Source organism: Ailuropoda melanoleuca, chromosome 10, assembly GCF_002007445.2.
Source record: "Ailuropoda melanoleuca isolate Jingjing chromosome 10, ASM200744v2, whole genome shotgun sequence".
In the NCBI taxonomy this organism is placed as follows: Eukaryota; Metazoa; Chordata; class Mammalia; order Carnivora; family Ursidae; genus Ailuropoda; species Ailuropoda melanoleuca.
The window spans coordinates 84,955,218-84,979,483 of record NC_048227.1 but is presented as its reverse complement, the minus strand read 5'-3'; positions in this window follow the sequence as shown (position 1 = coordinate 84,979,483).

Here is a 24,266-nt window from a genome sequence, read left to right as displayed (position 1 = left end):
ATCATTTTAAATGGTGTTCTTTCCACTTGTATGATCTTGGTATAGAAATCAGCCTTTATATTCTTTCCCAGCTGGTATCTTAACATTCTGGCAAAATGAAAATAGACAAGAGTAACATTCTGAAAGACACAATTTTAATTATAATGTTTTCAAAATTGAGTGCATTTTGCCCTTTCAGTTTATGTGTACGTATGTATGTATGCAGCTGTGTGTGTAAAGGGTATTATTTAGATCTTAGTTAAATAATGCCTATCCAGCCTTCTGAATAGGAAGATGGCCACATGGACAATAAGAAGAAAATTCTACATATCAGGTCAGTTGATCCTGAAGGTAATGGGATGTTTGGCAAATCATTCTTAAAATGTAATTCTAACCAAAATCAGATTTAGAATAATGCCCTACTGAACCCAGAAATTCAGGGTGGAAACTTGAGTAAGAGGCACAGAAAAGAATGATTTTTTTTCTGTTCATTTTAGGGTTCCATTACCACAAGTCACATTTGAAAAAGTATACATTGATTTCTACTTATCTCTTTTCTTAATGAAGTTTGCTTTTCTCTCAGATTAGTTCATCTCTCAGAAAGCAACACCCACATAGTATCTAAATTTCTCACTGAAAAGCCCTTGCGAAAGTTTAATACTATCTTTTCAGTATCTGTCAAGGGTCAATATATAAAAATCGTCATTCATAGAACTTTTTGTGTCTTCTATAAAATAATATTTAAAGGTAATGCCTACTGTATTATCAATTGCTCCTCTGTATGGATCCATGCCAGGAATTCCTCCTGGAATATGCCTGCCTTATGATGTTAAGAATACTGTTTGCATGGGGCACCTGGGTGGCACAGCATTTAAGCGTCTGCCTTCCGCTCAGGGCGTGATCCTGGCGTTATGGGATCGAGCCCCACATCAGGCTCCTCCGCTATGAGCCTGCTTCTTCCTCTCCCACTCCCCCTGCTTGTGTTCCCTATCTTGCTGGCTGTCTCTATCTCTGTCGAATAAATAAAATAAAATCTTTTTAAAAAATATGTTTGCTTGTTTGTTTTCTTACTGTATACATATGTTTCTTTTATAATATCTAAAGAGACCTCTAGAATCCATTAGGCTTCCTTTTTGGTCTTGTCTACCAGGAAACTAAAAAAAATATATATTGCTAAATTTAGGTTAATTATATTTATATATTATATTGCATTAATCATACAACGTTAGATTCCTGTGGCAGTAAATTTACTTCTATTAAATTCTGACCGTTCTTTTACTCTTCATATTAATTGCTTTGTCGATGTCTGGGAAATATCTTAATAGTATGAAATTTCCAAATTTTATTTGGAAGTAAGGGTAAAACAACATATTTTAAATATATGTTACCTTCTAAATTTATATATAGTTAAATTAAAGTTGAAAAAAAGTTATGTATAAGAACTTTTTGCTACTAAAGCCAAAAGCATTGTGGAAATGGAGAGTACTATGGAGGTTTATAAACCATGAAGAAAAGGCTGAAGCTTTTTCCTAAAAACAGGTGAGGAAACACATCTAAGTGGTGATTAATAGTAAATGAAGTAACCTGAAATGAAATGCCACATGTCTTTTGATATTGATACTCTAAATTTTGCCTTTATTCATTGCTTGATTTATATTGTATATATACTGCCATCAGGAAAAAAAAAAGTTTTCCCTCTCTCCAATAGAAGTTCAATCCTTTTAACATACATGGAACTGTGAGGGAGGAAGGGGATACTCTATTCATCCAGTAGTGTATTCATTTTTCCAACTAATATTTATTAAGCACTCACTATGTGCTAAGCACTGCATTTGCAACCCTATTCTTACGGAACTTCCAACCAAATGGAGACAGATATTAACCAGACAGAACAAAAATGTCAGATAAATAGATCATTACAAAATCAGAAGTGCTACACAGCATTCAAAAACAAGGTGTGAAGAGGAAGAAGACAGAGAAGGCAATATATATCAGGGGATCAGTCAAAGCGACTCAGAGAAAATGACATTCATGCAGGACTCCTGAAGAACAGTATGAGTTAGCCTAGTCAAGGAGGGCAAGAGGGAGAATATTCCTAGCAGAGGAAAAAGGCTGACAGAAGGGCCAGAGCCAAGAAAGATGCTGGTGCATTTGAGGAACCGAAAGACCAGTAAGGCTCAGCTTGAAGAGCGAAGGAAGAGTGCAGAAACATGGTACAGAAATGAGCACCTGTTAAACCACCACATCAGTCAAATAAAGCCAACAATAAGGCAGAGAGCAATACATATGACGGATTGATTGCTTTTGGACTGACTGCTTTTAGACTCTCACTGCTATGTGACTAAAATAGAAATTGATGTATGTGTCTATAGTCATAATTTTCTGTAAGGTGAGTTTTTCGAGAGATAATAAAGCCCATGGCTGCTCAGTGCTATCTGAGGCTGAGTTGTTCTCTAACTAGTCAACAAATATTTATTGTACTAGGGCTGGGTACACAAAGGTGAATAGGATAAACACCTCTCCTGTCCTCATGCAGCCTGCAGCCTAGGGAAGATAAAGCAAAGCAAGCAGACAAACACTGGGGACTTTCTGATAGATGAGCAATGGTGGAGGTGGTCATTCCATGGTGGAGGGAGGGGAGAAAGCAGTGGTGAACAATAAGCACCGTTCTGTGGTTGAAGCAGGTGTGAAGGTTGGACAGAAACCCAAGGTCTGGTGGGATAAGGAAATATTCCCCACCCAAGAGACATGGACTGACAGGTATGGGAGGGGGGCTGTTCTGATGTCACCACATCGGTTTTGCCTAGAGCAAATCTCTCCTAGTTCTTGATTATCCAAGAACACTTCATTTGATTTCCCTCATAAAAAGGAGGTACTACTGACTTGGGGAATAATTCAGCTTAGATTCGGGGCTTTTTAATAAACAATTTTTTAACTACAATGTAAAATATGTGACAATTAAATGCCCGATTATTTGACTCTGTGTGTTTGCATTTGAGGGAAATGGTGGTTATAAGTGGGCATAAAAATTAACACCCCTTGAAGAATGAGGAAGTGACTCTTGCAGTTAGTAAATTGTTTCGGTCTCTGACCACAGCAGCAGAGGGTAACACCAAATCTGATTTACAAAGTAAATATAATTTCTACAGTTGGGTTCAGCCTGTTGTTTCCTTAAAGGATATATATTTTAGTTTGCGCTGAGAAAAACACAGATTAGCATTTTTCAGAACATTAGGAATCAAACATAGTATCATAAAAGGAACTCATTTTATCTTCCAGTCACAGATGGTGTTCCCAATCAAAACAACAGGTGACTACTGCTCAGCTATCAAATTTGGGGGGCTCTGCCCTTATCCACATATTATTCCATATCTGTTTCTTTATAGCAGCAGAAGACAAGACTCCAGCACTGGTTCATCTGTGTGATGAGAATATGAATATGCCAGAATTTTCTCTATGCTATTTGATCGAGAACAACAGTCTCTTAATATTCTTTACTCTGGAAAGTACTGGCATACCTTTGAATTCAACTCAGGATTTTTTTTTTTCAAAATAGGCCTTCATCATTAAAAAATCATTCTATATTCAAATTAAAATAATTTTAATAGAACCTTCCATTCCAGAAACAACAATATACAGAGCAGGGCATTTCACAAACTGTGGTCCTAAACTAGTCACAGTATAAAAATAAATATACACTAAGTACACTAGTCAAACAGAGACTACTTTCTGTCCCTTGAGCTTGAGAGGTCGCTGGACAAACTTTGGGCAGGGGTTTCCCAAACCAAAGTTAAGCTCAGGCTGCATGTTTAACATTTGGTGCTAGGATGTGGTGATCAAAGATAGAAATCATAAATCAATGTCCGTGTCCCAGAGTGCTTTTCTTTCTTTTTTTTTTTTTCAAAGATTTTATTTATTTGACAGAGAGAGTCAGACAGACAGAGATCACAGCAGGAGAAGCAGACTCCCCATTGAGCAGAGAGCCCCATGCAGGACTCAATCCCAGGACCTGGGATCACGACCAGAGCCAAAGGCAGCCAATTAACTGACTGAGCCACCCAGGTGTCCCCAGAGTGCTTTTCAAAGTCAAAAATAGAGTTGTAAGAGTTAAATACACAACAACCTGAGCAGAATCCGTCTACACGGAGAGGACAATAAACAGGGTGTGGTGGCGGGGGGAGGGGGGGAATCCTATTCGCCTTTTCTGCTCAAAGCTCCTGAGGATAGATTTTGGTGTATGGGACCCTTTCAAAACCCTACAGGCACTAGACTGGACATGGGGTGGGCCCTGATAAGGGCAATCCATGGACTATCCCCTACTGGAAACTAGAATGGACCAATTTTGAGAAATAGAGGCTGAATCAGACAGAAGTGAAGGATGGGAGCAGATGTGAAAGGAAGCACTGTAACAGACTAAAGCCTTTGCAGACTGAAGAGGAAACAGAAATTATGAGTAAGCAACGGAAGTTAGTAAGCCTGGAGAAGAAAATGGAGCAGATGTGCAGAGAGAAGATGCTGAGAGACAAACTATGTGCCTCATGTTCTTGGTGACTTTCCCATTCATCCCCAGCTCAAGTCCACATATTTCCCAATTGTTATATAAGTAAGTTTAACAGTAAACAAATGCTTTTTCTTAGGGTCACTATAATAAATTTCTAGAAGTTCCTTACAAAGAGGTCCTAACCATAGACCAATCAATCCAAGTTTCTACTTCATCCTGTGCTGACCAGAACATCAACGCTGAGAAAATGATTTCCTGTGTCTTTAACTGAAGAAAAAGCATAGTCACTTACCCAAAATGAAGCTTCTTACTGAAAAGACAACCGAAATTACTCCTGATCTCTACAGAAATCCTGGCTTAATATTTGAAAATGGGGAAAGGTGCAGAGGACATAAAGGGATTTAGGGAAACGGACATCCAAAAAGTGACTGCCCTAAGAGTCTCTGTCCTGGGACACTCACTGTTCAATGAGCAAATGTTTATGCAGGAGTCAGCAGGGGGGAAGAAACTGACAAAAATTCCTGTCCCATGGAACACACAGACTAGAAGAGAAGAGACAGAACAAGCAAAGTAAATAAGTAAGATATACAGTGTGTTAGATGAGTGCTAAAGAGGGAAGCAAAGCGAACAATGGAGATACAAAGCTGAGGGTGGGGGATATTGATATTTTCAAGAGGTGACAGGGAGGCATTTGCTAGTAAGGTAACTTTTGTATAAAGAACTGGAGAAAGGGAAGGATCTCTCCTTATAGACATCTGGGAAAACAGGTTTTAAGACAGAGTAAACAGCAAATGCAGAATCCCTGATGCAGGGTGTTGGAGTGTTGGTAGAAAAACAAGGCAGGGAGCATGACTGCAGTGGAGTAAATGAGGCACAGAGATGAGTGAGGTCAAGGGGTCATAGGGGATCAGGCTGTACAGTGTTTATAGGTCATTGTACAGGTTTTGGCTTTTACTTTGAGGGGACGGAAAACCACTGGAGGATTTTAAGGGTAACAGTAATGTGACCTAATCTACATTTTAACAAAATCATACTGACTGCTATATTGAAAGTAGATGGAAGGGGGCAAGGGCAGAAGCAGGTGGACAAGTAACAGATTATATTAATAATTCAGGGGATAAGTAATGATGATTGGAGCAGGGTGATGGCAATGAAGATGATGAGAAGTGGTTGAATTCTGAAAGTAGAACTGATAGGACTTGGTGTTGGATCAGCTGTGAGAAAGGAAAGAAAGAGGGGAGTCATTTGGTCCAAGTAACGAGAAGAATGGAGTTGATATTTTCCATAATGGAGAGGGCCGGAGTAGGAACTTCTTTGGAGGGGAATATTAAAGGATACATTTTGGACATTTTAAATTGCTTATGTCCATTAAATATGCCCAAGTGGAGACATCAGTAGGCAATTGGATATATAATTCTGGAGTTCAAAGGAGTGATAGGGGTTCAAGCATTTAGATGGAATCAGCATAGACAGAAAAGTGGTCCAACCACGGAGCTCTGAGAGGCTCTGACACTGAAAGGCTGTGTGTCATTTAGAATACGATCCATTGGATACAACAGAAAGCCCAAATAACAGTATCTTAAAGAACGTAGAAAACTGGAAGTAAGTCTTCCAGGGCCAGTAGGCAGTCTGTGATATCAACAGAGACCCTGGTCCTTTTCCTCTCTGCTCCGCCATCCCAAACACATGGCATCCATCTTCACATTTGCCTCAGAGGTGGAATATGGCAGCCATAGCTCCTAGTGATATATCTGTTTCAGGCAGGAAGAAGGAGAAAGCGGAAAGGGGCAGGAGAGTTCTCCTGGCAGTGCCACCCAGTGACTCCTGCCTACACAACATGGAGAGAAGAGAAACAGGCTCTGGAAGCAAACTCCTGGGTGAGAATCCTGCCTCCACCATTCACAGATGCAAGGTCTTGGGAAGTCGAATAACTTGGGAAGTCGAATCAATAAGTTGATTAATCTCTGCCATAAATTTGCCTCCCAAATATAAGAACAATAACAGCTCTTACATCAACGTTGGTTTGAGGAATAAATGAGATCATATGCTTGGAAAATTGCCCTCCCACAGTAAATGCTCCTGAATGGACTCATGTAACTATGTCTCATTTATTTTTTATTTTTTTAAAGATTTTATTTATTTATTTATTTGACAGAGAGAGAGAGAGAGAGCCAGCGAGAGAGGGAACACAAGCAGGGGGAGTGGGAGAGGAAGAAGCAGGCTCCCAGCAGAGCAGGGAGCTTGATGCCGGTCTCAATCCCAGGACTCTGGGATCACGCCCTGAGCCGAAGGCAGACGCTTAACGACTGAGCCCCCGAGGTGCCCCTATGTCTCATTTAATAAGCTAAGGGGTAAGGGAGGCCAGAACACAGATTTTTATAAATTCTATGTAGACCACTAGTAGTGTGTGCTGTAGAAGAGAAGGATGTAGAAACCGCTAGACTTGAAGTCCTACCTCTGGTGCTGCTACCTGCTCAATGTGGCACCTTGGATAATTCAACCGTCTGAAGATGACTTGAGGCATCTGTTGAAAAGAAATAAAAACACCTGCCCAGGTTTCTTCCCTAGGATACTGTGAGGATCAAATGAACCGATGTGTGTAAAACGGCTTGTGTCGTATACAGTATTATACGAAGTAGACTATTTTCTTAATTGTCATAAAATTCCTTCCCATTCTAACCCTACATGTGCTTTCTTCCACCGATGTTACAATTTACATTTTGTAATTCAGTATTCATAAAAATAACATACTTTTCTTGGAAAAAAAGGAAAAATACAAAAGTATGTGTAGATAAATAAAAATTATCCATAATCCCACCAGTGTTGCATGCTTCCTCACATATTTTTTCTGTGTGTGTATATAAGCATTCACATATATGCAAAGATATTTTTCATTCTACAAGAACAATTTTTTAGTTCATGAATATTGATATTTTATATCAGTTTCAGGTATACAACATAATGATTTAATATTTGCACATATTAAGAAATGATCACCCCAATAAGTCTAGTTAACATCTGTCACCATACACAGTTATAATTTTTTTCTTGCATTGAGAACATTTATAATTTATTTTGGTACAACTTTCTATTATGCAATACAGTATTGCTAACAATAGTTACCATGCTGTACATTATATCCCATGACTTATTTGTTTTAGAACTAGAAGTTTGTACCTTTTGATTGCCTTCATACATGTAGCCCACCCCCTAACCCCTGCCTCTGGCAACCACTAATCTGTTCTCTATTTTTATGGGGTTTTTTTTATTCTACATATAAGTGAGATCATGCAGTATTTGTCTTTTTCTGTCTGACTTCATTTAGCATAATCTTAAGGTGCAAGGACAATTTTTAACTCATCTTTCCCCTTGATCTTACATCATGAGCATGACCCCATGTCATTAAATGGTCCTTAAGAGCTGCAAAACATTCCTATTCACAAATGTGCAATAATTCTATTTTTATCCTGTATTTCAGTTGCTTTCAATTTTTGTTATTACAAATAAGTCTGCAATGAACATTCTTGTGGCTGTAGAGATTTCTGCATCCCCTAATTATTTATTCAAGATAATTAGAAGCAAAATAACTAAATCCTGGGAATGAATATTTTAAAGCTTTTGCAACATTTTGCCATATTGACCCCCAGAAATCTTGATGAATTTTTACATCAATGCATTAAGAATGTGCTATTAAGGGGTGCCTGGGTGGTTGAGTCAGTTAAGCATTCAACTCTTGATTTCTGCTCAGGTCATGATCTCAGCATTGTGAGATCGAGCCCCACATTGGGCTCTGCTTTGGGCACAGAGCCTGCTTAATATTCTCTCTCTCCCTTTCCCTCTGCCCCTCCCCATTAGTCCATTAGTGTAGTTTGGAGTAGGAGACAGATAATATTGTCATCTAGTTCTTAGGTTTCCAGACCAAGAGGAGACATACTTGGATTTGATGTTAACCCTATGAACCACCCCCTAATGAAGAAACAACCCCACATGAGAGACACTGGAGTTTGGATTTCATACCGTGACTGAGTGGGATTTCAAGAATATTACCCTCAGAGAAGGGCTGAGTGTATTTTACATGCAGGAAGGAAAGTAGCCTGAATTTAATTACCAAAGAGGCGGACTGTGGTGGTCATTTGTTCCCATGGTAGATTTGTACTTCCCCTGAAAGTTCAGGCCAAATGATTGGCAATGGCCAATGAAGTGTAGATGGAAGTGATGATCTCTCTACTGGCTACAGTTACCCAGGGAAAAAAGTACCACTTTCCCTTTTAGAAAGTGGTACTTTCTGACGTCTGCCACCTTTGTTTCCCATCTCTGCATGCCCCATGACATATTCTCCATCTCCTTCAGTAATTATTCCTATTTGTTCTTAGTCCTGCTCACTCAGAGGAGAGCCCTTTTCTTTTGAAGGTGAATATTACGTGGTAATTTCTAATATCTTCCACAGTGGCCCTCTTTGCACCATCCATTCTTCTCTATAACACAATACTTTATTAAAGGTTTCCATGAAGATTTTGCTGATCTCAACCACTTTTGGCCATACTTCCATTTAATACAGAGTTGTAGGATTTCTTTCTTGAAGACCATGTGTTTTTAAATTATTTTTTAAAGAACCATTATACAGTAAAATTGAACTTGAGGGATTATATAAAATCCCAATATGTAAAAGTCCATATTCCGCAAGGGTTACACATATTTGCATAACCACCACCATAATCTATATATGGAACAGTTCCAACACGCCCAAAATCTCCCCTGTGTTATCTCTTTACAATCTACCTTCCCTACCCTTAACCCCTGGCAACCACTGATCTGTTTTCTGTCACTACAATTTTGGCATTTAGAGAATGTCATATTATTAGAAACTTGTATACAAGCTTTTGAGACTGGAATCTTTCAGAATAATGCCTTTTAGATTCATCTAAGTTGTTGTAATAATAGTTGCTTCCTTTTTATTGCTGAGTAGTATTCCATTATATAGATATACCAGAGTTTATTTATCCATTCACCCACTGAAAGACATTTTGTTTCCAGTATTTTGCCACTATGAAGAATTCTACAAAATTTGCGTATAGGTTTTTATCATGAATAGGTGTTGAATTTTGACAAATATTTTTTCTGTATCAATTCTTTAGACTATTTATATGACAGATTGCATTGATTGGTTTCCAAATATTGAATCAGTCTTGAATTTCCAGGATAAACCTCACTTGGTTGAAGTGTATTATTCTTTTTACATATTACTGAATTCAGTTTGCTACTATTTTGTAGATTATTTTTACATCAACAGTTTTCTCCTGTTTTTCTTTTTTGGGTACCATCTTTGTTTGGTGTTGGCATCAGAATAACATTGATCTCATGAAATGCCTCAGGAGGCATTCTCTCCTCTTTGATCCATCAGGGGCTCCACGCAGGGCTCCACCTCACAACCTGAGATGACAACCTGAGCCAAAACCAAGAGTTGGGCGTTCAACTGACTATGCCACCCAGGTGCCCCAAATAGTTGCTACTTTTTAAAAAGTTTCTCTAGCTTCTACTGATCAAGGTTTCAAAAAGCATTAGGGCCACATTGGCAACCAGTTCTTGATGACACAAGACAGGGTGGGTGGGCAGAGGGGTATAGGGCTGGCTAGCTCATCTGGAGGCTGGAAAACTTGCGTTCTTACCTTAGCCCTAGATTAACTGTTATTTAAATAATGATTTCATTGGTTATTATATATTAGTACTTACTAAAAAATGCAATAAGACCTGACGATGTCTGGCAGTGAAGCCAGAGTGGCATTTAGTTGCCAGTGTGATGATACTAAAATTTATCCCCCCCCCAAAAAAAAAAAGACACAGAAGTGTCCTTTTAATAGTTAAAATACTTCTTTGGGTAGCTGGGTGAGCTTGCTCTGAAGTCTTCATAATTGGAAAAATAGAATGGCGATACTTTAACTGCCAGAAAATTATCTCTGATAGAATGAATGGTGGGCGTAGGAATTTGTTTTTAGGATAGATAACTTCTTTTTGGGGAGGTATCACTTTATGAGCATTTCAAAGAACCTCACCATTTCCCTTGGGATATGTCTGGGCATGGCTGGAGGAACCCAGCTACAAATGTTTCATGCTGAGACAGTAAGTGTTCTGTTTAATGATGTTAAAGACTGCCCCATATCCCATCTCTAATGAAGGGTGTTTTTACTCCAAACTGATTGTCAGTTTCCCTGCTCTAATAAGAAAAAAGATTGGGGGAGCAGAGGGCCTGGGTGAGGAAGGCAAAGGAGGAGGCGCGAGTCAAGGATAAGAATGCTAAGGGCACTGGAGGAGATAATGCTAAGTGAAATAAATCAAGCAGAGAAAGACAATTATCATATGCTTTCTCTCATCTATGGAACATAAGAACTAGGAAGATTCATAGGAGAAGAAAGGGATAAAGAAAGGGGGGGGTAATCAGAAGGGGGAATGAAGCATGAGAGACTATGGACTCTGAGAAACAAACTGAAGACTTCAGANCTGAAGACTTCAGAGGGGAGGGGGTGGGGGAATGGGACAGACTGGTGATGGGTAGTAAGGAGGGCACGTATTGCATGGTGCACTGGGTGTCATACGCAACTAATGAAGCATCGAACTTTACAACCCAAACCAGGGATGTACTGTATGGTGACTAACATAATATAATTTAAAAAAATTAAAAAAAAAAAAAGAATGCTAAGGGTATACCTGCTCTTACTCTGCCTGGATCCTCTGCCCTGGTCTTGGAATGGCTAATTCTGTCTGATCATTTGAATTTCAACTCAAATATTACGTCACCAAAGAGAACTTCTTGAATCGCCCTGTGCATGGCAGCCTCTAAGATGGCTCCTTATTGTCAGGGTCTTCAAGGAAGGAAAGGAAAGAATTTTTAAATACATCACCAAAGAAAAAAAATTTACCACAGTTTATTTTTCCCCTCCTTTGTATGTAGGAGTATCATTTTTAATCAGTCACTCTTAGAAATTTATGGCTCCAAGCAAAATTTCAAGAAGAAATTCCCATATTGTTTGTTAGATAAGAATAAACATATTGAATTCCTCCTGCCATCTGAGATAAAACACATCATCTTTGTTCCCAAGAAACACAGTCCAGTGGGGTCATAGGCAAATAGATCACTGTAATGAATTGGATGAAAAGCTACAATCATGGCTATTCTCCTAGGTAGATTTTACAGTTCCTACTTGACGCCAATATTAATAAATTGTTTTGACTTTTTAAATTTTTCTTTGCTTAATTCTAAGTCTTCTGGGGATTAAAAGACACATACGTATTGAGAAAGATGATTCCCTAATTAATTGAGATTATTTACCGTTAGAGACAAATGGAGGATCTGGATCCTTCTCAAGACCTGAGGATTAATACAAAACTCTCCTTGTAGTAATCACACGAATAATTTCACAACTCTGAGAGAAGTGATCACCCAGCTCACTTTCCTGGATTTATAAACAATTTCTAATTCTTTCATCTACCTTTAGAAATCTACAGATCCGTCCAGGATTATCCATTTGATGGGCTTGGGATTCTTAAGCTATGTAAATATCTCACTGACTCTAAAGATTTACAAATTGAAAATATCATAAAATATGTAGATGCCTTTCCATTTAACTTTTTTCATAATCAAAATTTTTGTTCCACGATCAGTCCATAGATGCTATGAAACTACTTGTAAGTAATTCTTAATATAAACACTGAAAGTTTAAAAATTCATGAGTTATAATCCATAGCAATTTTTCCAGTAGCTTTCTATCTTAAAATTTGTAGGCATATTGTTCTTAAAGGATCTCAAATACCAATATTTTAAAATATTGATAAGCTGTTAGACTTAATTTCCCCCCAACTTGTAATTTAATGCATATATACAAAAATTTCTACTCTATGACAGCACATGAAAAAAAGTAACATGGAAAACTAGAGTACCACTACCAAAGATGCCACATTTCTAATGGAAGAGCTAAAACAGGGAGCAGGCATTTGGGGAAACAATTCTACTTTAAAAATGGATTTAGGGGCGCCTGGGTGGCAGTAGTTAAGCATCTGCCTTAGGCTCAGGGCGTGATCCCAGCAGTCCGGGATCGAGCCCCACAGCAGGCTCCTCCTCTGGGAGCCTGCTTCTTCCTCTCCCACTCCCCCTGCTTGTGTTCCCTCTCTCGCTGGCTGTCTCTATCTCTGTCAAATAAATAAATAAAATCTTTTAAAAAAATAAATAAAAATGGATTTTAAAAAAGGAAGTCAGGGGCGCCTGGGTGGCGCAGTTGTTAAGCGTCTGCCTTTGGCTCAGGGCGTGATCCCAGCGTTCTGGGATCNGGATTTTAAAAAAGGAAGTCAGGGGTGCCTGGGTGGCGCAGTCGTTAAGCGTCTGCCTTTGGCTCAGGGCGTGATCCCAGCGTTCTCGGATCGAGCCCCACATCAGGCTCCTGTGCTAGGAGCCTGCTTCTTCCTCTCCCACTCCCCTGCTTGTGTTCCCTCTCTCGCTGGCCGTCTCTGTCAAATAAATAAAACAAAATCTTTAAAAATAAATAAATAAAAAAGGAAGTCATGTGAAATACTTGTCATACCGAAAATATGATTATGATTTTAAATTGTTCTTTAGTTACACTGCATATTGTAGGCTATTCAAACTGCACTTCTGCAGCCTGTGGAATGTTAAGTTGACACAGAAGACAGTCATTCACTTTTTAAAGAAAATTTGCAGTGAAAGAAAAAAAAAAAGCACCTACATAAATATGTAAAAAAGGGGGAGGGGCAAGTAGAATAAGGGGTGGGATTTTTTTTCCCCTTCAAATGTCATCCTAGAGGATGCCTGGGTGGCTCAGTGGGTTAAGCATCTGCCTTCAACTCAGGTCATGATCCCAGGATCCTGAGATCTACTCCCATGTCAGGCTCCCTGCTCACAGNTGAAAGAAAAAAAAAGCACCTACATAAATATGTAAAAAGGGGGAGGGGCAAGTAGAATAAGGGGTGGGATTTTTTTTCCCCTTCAAATGTCATCCTAGAGGATGCCTGGGTGGCTCAGTGGGTTAAGCATCTGCCTTCAACTCAGGTCATGATCCCAGGATCCTGAGATCTACTCCCATGTCAGGCTCCCTGCTCACAGGGGAGTCTGCTTCTCCTTCCCCCTCTGCCCCTCCCCCCTGCTCTTTCTCTCTCTCTCTCTCTCTCTCTCTCTAATAAATAAATGAAATCTTTTTTAAAAAATGTCTTCCTAGAGCTACCAATAATTTGCATTTATATAGGATTGGTACAAATACCTCTGGAATAGCAAGAAGAGACATCCAAGAAACACAGGAGAGAGCTGGTATATGACACTAACTGGACTTCACTTTTAGTTTCTCTGGTTTCTGNAATAAATAAATAAAATCTTTTTTAAAAAATGTCTTCCTAGAGCTACCAATAATTTGCATTTATATAGGATTGGTACAAATACCTCTGGAATAGCAAGAAGAGACATCCAAGAAACACAGGAGAGAGCTGGTATATGACACTAACTGGACTTCACTTTTAGTTTCTCTGGTTTCTGCAGGGCAGTCTTCTATAGTTTCTTGGTGAGCCACCTCAGCCTTTTCTCTTATTTTGCATTTATTTTTGTCTGAAGATTTGTCCCATCCTGTTGTCTTTTTTGGCTTTTTTTCAATATGCACGAGCAGGCTCAGCTGACAGCCTTGCTGTTGCCCCTTCAAATATTCTTGTCCTGCTCCTTCTGTTAAATTGACCTTCTTTTGCTCCCCCATGGTGGTATCTGCCTCTTCTGTTTACCTTTAAAGACATTTGCACAGGACACATTCTTTCCCATTTGCATCATTTAAAAAGTGATGCAAATGAGTTTTGGAATTTGGCTATTGACTGACTTAAAGTCACAAGTTAATGGAGTCTTTCTACCGACATTCTTACCTTATGTCAGAAAATGCCTTCTAACTGATACATTTAGGATCAGCTAATTTCTGTAATCTTTATAAAGATACAATAAATAAACCAAGTAAAAAAGAAGGCTCAGCAGTAATAAATTCTAGTCCCTTCATCTTCTTTCAAATACTTGATGTGATTTTTTTTTCCCTTTTTTTCCTCATTAGGGAATCATGGCTATTTAATAGATTAAATGTATTTAAGTTGACTGGATGATTTGTTATCATTTTTAATGTCACAACTTTGGCTAGTGGTGGCTTCATTTAGGCAGGTTCCTGTCTTTCTGATAGGACTTTACTTTGAAAGCTGTCTTGCTTTCTGGCACAAGATGATCCAAACTATCCAAGCTATATGTCTAGACCATGCATAGACTGAGATGTTTCTCTAAGGATACTTAGTTTCTTTTAGTGAAAAAATGGAGACACCAAGAACTGAGTAATAGGGTACAACATGGGGTAACATTGTTCTTAGGTTATTTCAGTATCAAAGCTACAAAAGTTTTTTTTTTTATTATTATCTTTTTTTAAAGATTTATTTATTTATTTTGGAGAGAGAGCGTGGAACCAGAAACAGGGCTCGATCCCAGGGCCCTGAGATCGTGACCTGAGCCAAAATCAAGAGTCAGACAGGTAACCAACTGAGCTACCCAGGTGCCCCAAAAGTTTTCTTTTAAAGCTTACATTAATATTTCTAATCCTAAAATTACAATGTTCCTCCTTAATTTGATGAATTCTATAATCACAGCACCTTTCCAAGAGACACCAACATCAATATGAACAATAAAGTAGTGAACGAAGCACACCATTCTATATGTAGACACTTTTGTTTTGAAAGGGGGATCCCAGGAAGGATGTGCATACCAGCTACTCGGTTCTAGGTTCTGCAGTGTTCCTTCTTCATAGCTATGTAGATGCTTGTTTGACAAATGGTGTAAGTTTCACTTGTTTCAACTGGTTTTGGGTCTGAAGTCTTCGGCATCCTCACAGCTGCCAATTCTGCGTCGCAGGAAGTGGAGGCTTGGGTCACTACTCCTTTCTTGGTGCCAATATTCAGCTTTGGAAGAGAGGCCAAGAACTAGCCCAGTCCACTCTGGGAGGATGGGAAGAGTTTTAACTTGTGATCCACTACGACATACTGAGCAATTAAAATTTAAATTCATTTATCTAAGTGCATGCTGGGCAAATTGATTCTTCTTACTCCTCTTAATTTCTAGTAATTTCTATTTCACACATTTAATTAAATGTTAGCTCTCCTAAATTTTGCCTTTCCCCTGATACTCTTTAAATGTATCTTACTCTTTTTCCTGAGCAGCAAACACATCCTTATATATACCGTGCACAATTTCCTCACTTCCTTAGCAACCTAACATATCGTGAAATGTTTTATTTGCATTTTATGAATCCAACTGATTCCCCCAGTTCCACTTTCATCCAGGGCCAGGTCAGGTGAAAGCGTTTAATTTTCTGTAGGGAGATCAAGGGAAGATTTTGTGTGCAAATAACATTACAAGTAAATTTGGGTTTTTGAGGTTTAGGCACAAAGTCTCTCCTTTGACCTATGATCAAAAATTCATGTATTTTGAATGTATCATCTGATAAATTTTCATTTACCAAAAACACATATGTCTTTAATTACAGATGACATAGACTTGAGTCTCTCAGGGGCCTTTGAGTAAATAAAAGTATCCATTACTTAATATGTTACGAATTCAAGCTTCCAAAAATGACTTTAGGATATCAGAAAATAAGCAGAATGTATCAAAATAAGACAGTTTGATAGAAATATTATATACATTTACCTGACATAATTGTATACTTTCACTTGTTTTTATGCAGAAATCTGATTTTGTGTCACTTAACCTTACAGAGAAAAACACAAAAATACATTAAATTCTCCAGTTTCATTATACAATATAGGTATGATTACACTTCAAAATTTAACCGGTTTTTACATCACTACATCAAAAACTATGACTAACATAACATAATAAAAAATATTATTAAAAAAAATCCTAGAAACTAATAGAAAAGATTAAACAGATTTGAGTACAAAAAAAAAAAATTTAACCGGTTTTTAATACAGAATTACCCAATTTGGGAATAAGTAGTATAGAAAACCCACCAGATTATGTTTTTGTTGTTGCTTTTATTCAACCCTTATCTTTCTGGAACTGGGGTTTTTGCTATTAGGACAGATTTCAAATGGTCACTCCCCCCCCCCCCCTTCTCAAAACCTGACTCAGGCCCAAGGTTCCTATCTCTTCCTTGGCCTTATTTTTTCTTACTAGCACAAAGTCAAATGTCTCTTTTTGAGCTTAAATCTATGACATAAAAAATATTCATTTGAAGCAGCTTAATTCATATAATATTTAACTTTTCCAAATACATTTCTGTTGTAATCCTATTTTTTAGGTAAATACATATAACTCCATTCAAACAAAATATTCAAATACAAATTCTTCATACACGTTTTTGACCAATAAAGCTTCATCATTTCCATTAAGTGTATGTTTTTTTTTTAATTTTGGCTTGTTGGGGCACCTGGGTGGCTCAGTCTGTTAAGCGATTAGGTGGTAAAGAGTCTGCCTTTGGCTCAGGTCATGATCTCAGGGCCCTGGGATTGAGCCCTGTGTCCTAGGGTTCACTGCTCAGCAGAGAGCCTGCTTCCACCTCTCCCTCTGCCCTTCCCCCGACTTATGCTCATTCTCTCTTTCTCTCTGTCTCTCAAATAAATAGTCTTTAAAAAAAATTGTTGGCTTATTTTTGCCTCCCTCCAAAAGACTCATTCTTTAGATTCTAAGATCTCTGGATTTTAAATTTTGAATTTTGAAAAGTTATGTCAGTAGCCTGTTTTGTTTTGTTTTCAGGCAGTGCTCAGGCAGTGTTCAAGCATTGATTTCTGGGAAGAGATTTCTTCTGGTGAGGGCCCTTTGTCCCATTTAGTGTGGGACACTGCAGGACAGTACTTCTTTTGGTGAGAACCCAAACCCATTAGTGTTAGGTTGTCCTCTTCAAATATGGGGAGGTAGTGATCATGCCTCAGGAGTTTCTTCTTATTTCTAGACAATTTATAGAAGACTTCCCAGCATCCGTAGAGGAGGGATATATGATGGTTTGTGGGATGTCATAGGAAGGTAGATAGGGGACAAAGAACAACAATAGAGATTGCAGAGGTTGACAGGGGCACTGACATCCCCAACAGTCGGCTATCACTACTTTTTAATAATAGTTGACATTTTTCCCTATAAAGTGCTAAAAGATATTATCTTTGGCCCTTGGGGGCACTATGCAGATACCCAAGATGATTCCCTTGCATTTGTCCTCCATGTTTTTATTTATTTGTTAACTTATTTTTATCTTTATTTTTTTAAGTAGTCTCCACACCCAATGTGGGGCTTGAATTCACAACCTTGAGATCAAGACCTGAGATCGAGAGTCAGACACTCAACTGATTAAGCCACTCAGGTGTCCCCCCTTCATGTTTTAAATATTTTGCAAAACTCTTTTGGGTACCTATAAGAAAGGCAAGCAGGAATTTGTCCTTCCCAGATACCATGATTCCGTCTGGCCACAGTCCAGGTTGAACCTAGGACCACCATGATGCACAAAGCTGGAGGGACCCTTTATTTTGTTTCATTGATGACCCCTGGAGTTAAACAACAAGCCAGCTCTGACAGGATCCAACTGCTTGGCAGCATTACTGAACCAGTCACATAAAAGATTACTAAGAGCTGGAAAAGCTCTTAAAGATTAGATAGGCAGATAGACAAACTCAGTTAATGATGTGTCTCCAAAACAACAAAGCCTGGGCATCCCACACCACAAAGCGGACATAAGGAGGAGATGTAATAAGGAGGATAAAAAGGTGTCAGTGGTCTAAGCATTTGCTCACTCAGTCTTATCCCCCTGACCACGTTGGCCATTCTCAGGGTCTGTGTTGTTCTAGATCCTATTCAAACCGTATCAAATTACTGTGGAGGAAAAGGCCACATACTTAGTATTTAAAAATAGGTCCAAACTCTCTGATAAGAACTACATTGCAGGGGTGCCTGGGTGGCACAGCGGTTAAGCGTCTGCCTTCGGCTCAGGGCGTGATCCTGGCATTATGGGATCGAGCCCCACATCAGGCTCCTCCACTATGAGCCTGCTTCTTCCTCTCCCACTCCCCCTGCTTGTGTTCCCTCTCTCGCTGGCTGTCTCTATCTCTGTCAAATAAATAAATAAAATCTTTAAAAAAAAAAAAAAAGAACTACATTGCAAGAAGGAAGGAGAAAAGAACCCACCAGCTTGTAACTAGGTGACCACCACACCCCTGTTTTTTAACACATCAAAATGACAGGCTTTTCTTAAACATGAGTTCAACCTTAGACCCTTTCTGAGAATTGCTCTGTGATCAGCAGGGGAAAAGGGGCCTCATGACCCTCAGGTAGGGGAAAGAAGAACTCATGACCCTCGCAGAGGGTAATCAAAAGAACCTTTGATACTAAACAGAGAAAAGAAAAATGAACCTTGTAGTCATTAGTTACCGAACCTCAAAAAAGTGTTTTTGAAAGAGAAGCCTTTGTCAAACCTTTGAAAAGAGACACAATTGCTTAGGGTAAAACACCATGGATCTAACATTTTGGAAGACTTTATTCCTTTTTTTAACACTTGACAAGTAGTGCTGCCTTATTAGGAAAGGCTGATTTTTTTTTTTTTTTTTTTTTTTTTTTTTTTTTTTTTTTGCCATATGTCATCTACCTAATGGTAGGTCAGGGTGGTTCTGGACAAAACCCCTGAGTCCAAAGGAGATGGTAAGATGATCTGTGAGGTCCCTTCTCTTGCCAAGATTCTACAGATGTCACAGTAGTCACCAAATCCCAGAACAAGAAGGAATGAGAAGGGAAGAGTTGGGAGGCAGGAGATCTACCTGACAGGGAGTCACAGTCCAAAACCATGGGTTGGCAACCTCGAAGTTGGGACCATCAGCAATTGGCATTTTCAATCTGCATTGTTGCCTTCTTGTTGCCATTACTTTTGTGACTACAGTTCTTTCGAATGGGATGTATATCCCAAGTTTTCTGTAGGAAACATGAGCCAGAGGAAGTGGTACACCAAAAGTTACGACGCTCCTGGAGTTCAGGAGATTCTGTCCCCAGGGTTATGTTATGAATATTCACACGTCAGCAGGGTTTTTGCTTGTCTGTAGCAATAAGCAAACCCTTACCCTAGGAACATCCTGGAATTCTGCTGGGCAAATTGGTGATGACACATGCTTTAGACAGGACTAGGGAGAAAAATGCCTCCACGCTTCAACCATGTGGCCTTCAAGCCCCCTTGTACGCACTCAGAGGTTGGAATGGTAAAGCCCGTTTCAGGAAAATGTCATTGCTGCAGCCCTTGGCAGCCATTAAAGCTCAGCTCTACCCTCAGTGGACACATTCTAAATGAACAAGGCAGCACACGGTCCCATGCTCCCCAATCTCTACTATATGCAACAATGCAGTAAGGAGGGGCTTTTCAAAGATGAGAGATTCAATACTATACAATGTGACAGACTTTATTCTGACCTTCCTTGGACAAAATACTGACACAAGCCAAATCTCCCTTGTACGGTGCATGCAGCAAAATCTCAATTCAGATTAAACAGAGAATTGATGTAAAGAAGCTTACTCTAAAATGTATCTGCATTATTTATAAGAAGAAATTCATGATTAAATTATTATCACGAAAAAAAATTAAGTGTAATCAAATAAGGCCACTTAAGAAGTGGAGCTCTTTCCAAGCACAAGTGTAGCACCCAATATTTATGCAAATTTCGAATGATTTATTTTATTCATGAAAGCTAGTTCACATTGCCCTTTCTAGAGACAATCCTTGTTTGGTTAATTCTTGCTTAGAAGTAATAAAACCAAAGTTTTTTCACAGGATATAAAACATAATTTTCACTTCTGGAGACCAATGGTACACATCAAGTACAAATTAAAGAGGAATCACCATAAGAATTGAACACTGTAACTTGCTGCATGGGTTTTTGCATTTAGACTAATTGCAAATAATTTCTGCTCGGCCACAATCCTACATTTTCCCCTTTTCCAGAAACACAGAGGTGTTGCTGATGAGTAGGAACAGAATTTACAAAGATGTGCTCCTCACCCCACGCCAATCTAACCCAGGTCAAGTATATACCATGACCAATATATAATACAATAGATTCTCAGACTGAACCTTGCTTCTAGGCAGCAACAATTTCAAAAAGCTATTAGTGTAGAAAATATTAATTTCCATTTCACAGGCTTCATTTCAACATGTCATTATTGGAATGAATTAACATAGATTATGTGTACATTATATAGACCACATTTACTACATTAGTCTCATAACAGTCATATAAAATAGGGAGTCCCATTTTCAGAGAAGGAAATTGAAGCTGAAAAAGTTAAAATATAGTCTAAGGGTGCACATGGCTGGCTCAGTCAGAAGAGCATGCAACTGTTGATCTTAGGGTTGTGGGTTCAAGCCCCACATCGGGCATGGAACCTACTTAAAATAAATAAATTAAATAATCTAAGTAAAAGACGGATCTGAAATTCATATGCAAGCTGCCTGATTTTCAGACTTACAATCTTAATTATTACATGATTTCTGCTTCCCTTACATCCACAGTAAAAAAGTATAGAATAAACTCATATTTGATAAAGGACTTAAGTGAGTCATTTAATCTAATTTGCCCCCCACCCCATGCAGAAAGTTCTTCTTCAGTATCTCCAAAAGAAAGAACAACCAAGGCTCTGTGAGATATTTCTGGTACTCAAGCTTCTGATTTTGGCTGATATATTTCATCGTGGACCACTGTGATGGTTAAACAAATCTTCCCAACTCCAAGATGGCATTGTAAAAATCTTTCTGATCTCTTTTTCCTCTAAAATTCTATAGCAAACAAGAACAAGAAATAGAAACTTATAACCTCAATGCAACCAGAAAAATTGAATCTATAAACCCCAAACCATGATGAATGAGATCTAGAACAAAAGACATAATAGTAAATAATCAAACAGAAAAAGGATGCTTGACAGAAATGGGTTAGCGAGCTGAGGGAAAGGCAGCAGGAAAGTTAGAAGCAACATTAATTTTCCTGGTAGACTTTGAAAAGACTAAAGAATTTGAGGTTAATACTCAGCAAATAGAGATACTATCAAAAGTAGGAGTAGCTCTGTTTTTTGTTTGTTTTGTTTTTTGTTTTGTTTTGTTTAGTTGGGTTTTAGGTTTTGCTTTTTAATTAAGGGAATAAAAGGTTTTGCTTTTTAATTAAGGGAATAATCAGTCAACCCCATGGGTCCCCAATCCCACCTCACAAAGTAAAGTAACCTCTCTCCACCCTTTCAGGACACCTAAGGAGTGTTCTCTGGGGAAGCTTAACCAGAAAGACTCTGCATTCAGGGATGTGAGGCCCAGAGGAGTAAGAAGGTGAGTAACAATGATGAAGGAAGAAGGAATTTAAAGCCATAAGTCTCTAGATTTAAAAACCCATTAAGCATCCAACACAATAAATGAAAAAAGATGCGCACCAAATTTTATCATTGTGAAACATCAGAATATAAGGGATAAAGAGAAGACTCTAAAGGTTCCATAATCGGGGAAGGGGGGGAGAATCATACAAGAGATCAAGAATAAAAATGGTGGGGCGCCTGGGTGGCTCAGTCGTTAAGCATCTGCCTTCAGCTCAGGGTGTGATCCCAGGGTCCTGGGATTGAGCCCTGCATCAGGCTCCCTGCTCCACTGAGAGCCTGCTTCTTCCTCTCCCACTCCCCCTGCTTGTGTTCCCTCTCTCGCTGGCTGTCTCTCTCTGTCAAATAAATAAAATAAAATAAAATAAATCTAAAAAAAAGAATAAAAATGGCTTTCCACTTTTAAGGGGGGAAAAAGGAAATCTAAAAGACAAGGGAATAATGCCTTTAAAAATTCAATAGATATGTAAAAAAAGTTTTATCAAAAAAGCTTTTTACATTTTGTAAAACAGTTTACATCTAGCCAAGCAATCAAGTAAGTATAAGGGTAGCAAAGAAGGCATTTGAGGCATACAAAGTCCCCCATAAGTTTTTCTCAGAAAGCCAGCATACAATATGTTTCACAAAATGAGGAAGTACACCAAGAAAGAGGAAGAATGGGAATCAGGAAACAAGAGAGAGATAAAGGGAATTCCCAGGATGATATCAGGGGAAGTGCTAGGACCACAGCTGTGCAGCAGGCTGAGAAAGTAACCAAACCAGACTGTGGCAGGAAGTCAAGTCTCTGGGGATGTTTGTATATGGGGATGATATCTCCAAGAACATACTAGAATGTATAAATTATCTGAGAGATTTTACCTTGGGGAAAATTGCATAGCAAGGCATCTCCAGAACTTTTGTGCAGTTTGGGAAAACAGAGTACTCCCAATACTCAACAAATGAAAAGAAAAGTAATCATTAACTCCAGAGAAAAACAAAAAGTTACAAAAGAATGGAATTACCCATTCTTTTACCCACTGCTTTGCCCAATTTAGCAGTGAACCTTTTTTCAATAATGAAAATATAGAATATTAATTAAAATGAGTTATATTTTATGAAGAAAATGAGGAAAAGTGGGGTATAACTGAAATCTTTATTATTATGGGAAGACAATAGATAATGTCAAAAACTGATGAGTTGACAGGCAGAAATCTAGGCATCTTATTTATAAATGAAAAAGTAAACCACAGAAGAAATATCTGCCATAGTTTAATATTATTAACCCTGGGGATCATGACAAGGTTGGAGGAAAAGAGTGGAGAGGGGTACAAGGGATTATTGTTTCTTGTGATAAACTTTTTCGTACTGGTATTAGAAATTAGACTTTCTATTTTCTTATAACATTTGCATAAAAATTAAAATGTTATTTTCCAAAAAAATTCCTTTTAATAGTGCAAAGTTTTATTTTATAAAATCACTGAGTTCTGGGGCACCTGGGTGGCTCAGTCAATTAAGTATCAGACTCTTGACTTTTGGCTCAGGTTATGATTTCAGTATTGTGACATCAAGCCCTGTGGCAGGCTCTGTGCTCAGCATGGAGACTGCTTGGATTCTCTCTCTCCCTCTCCCCCCCACCTGCTTCCTCTCTCTCTCTCACAAAAATAAAAAAATCTTTAAATAAATAAATAAATAAATAATAAAACAAACAAATAAATGAAATACTACTATTATTAATTTGTTTTATTTACATTCCTAGTTCTTTGGGCCTCTACCAGGCTACAGATGGATTCTAGAGAGCTACAAGTTTGTGTGTTTGTATTCATTTCAATAACATTTGAAAATGTATAAGCTTATTCTGGATCACCTGGATAACCGTCATTTGGTGCCATCACTATCATGTGTATATCTATCAACTTAGCTCAAAGTAGCACTACTTTTTTTTTTAAGTTTTTATTTCAATTCCAGTTAGTTAACATATAGTGTAATATTAGTTTCAGTTGTATAATATTGTTATTCAGCACTTCCATACAGCACCTTTGCTCATTGCAAGTGCCCTCTTTGATCCCCATCACTTATTTAACCCATTCCCCCACTCACCTCCCCTTTGGTAACCATCAGTTTGTTTTCTACAGTTAAGAGTCTGTTTCTTGGTTCGCCTCTCTTTTCCTTTCCTTTCCTTTCCTCCTCTTTGTTCATGTGTTTTGTTTCATAAATTCCACATATGAGTGAAGTCATATGGTATTTGTCTTTCTCAGACTGACTTATTTTATTTAGCATAATACACTCTAGCTCCATTCATGTCATTGCAAATAACAAGATTTCATTTCTTCTTGATGGCTGAGTAATATTCCATTCTTTTTATTTTTATTTTTCTCAGATCTAGGATTAGCGTTAGGGTTATGGTCA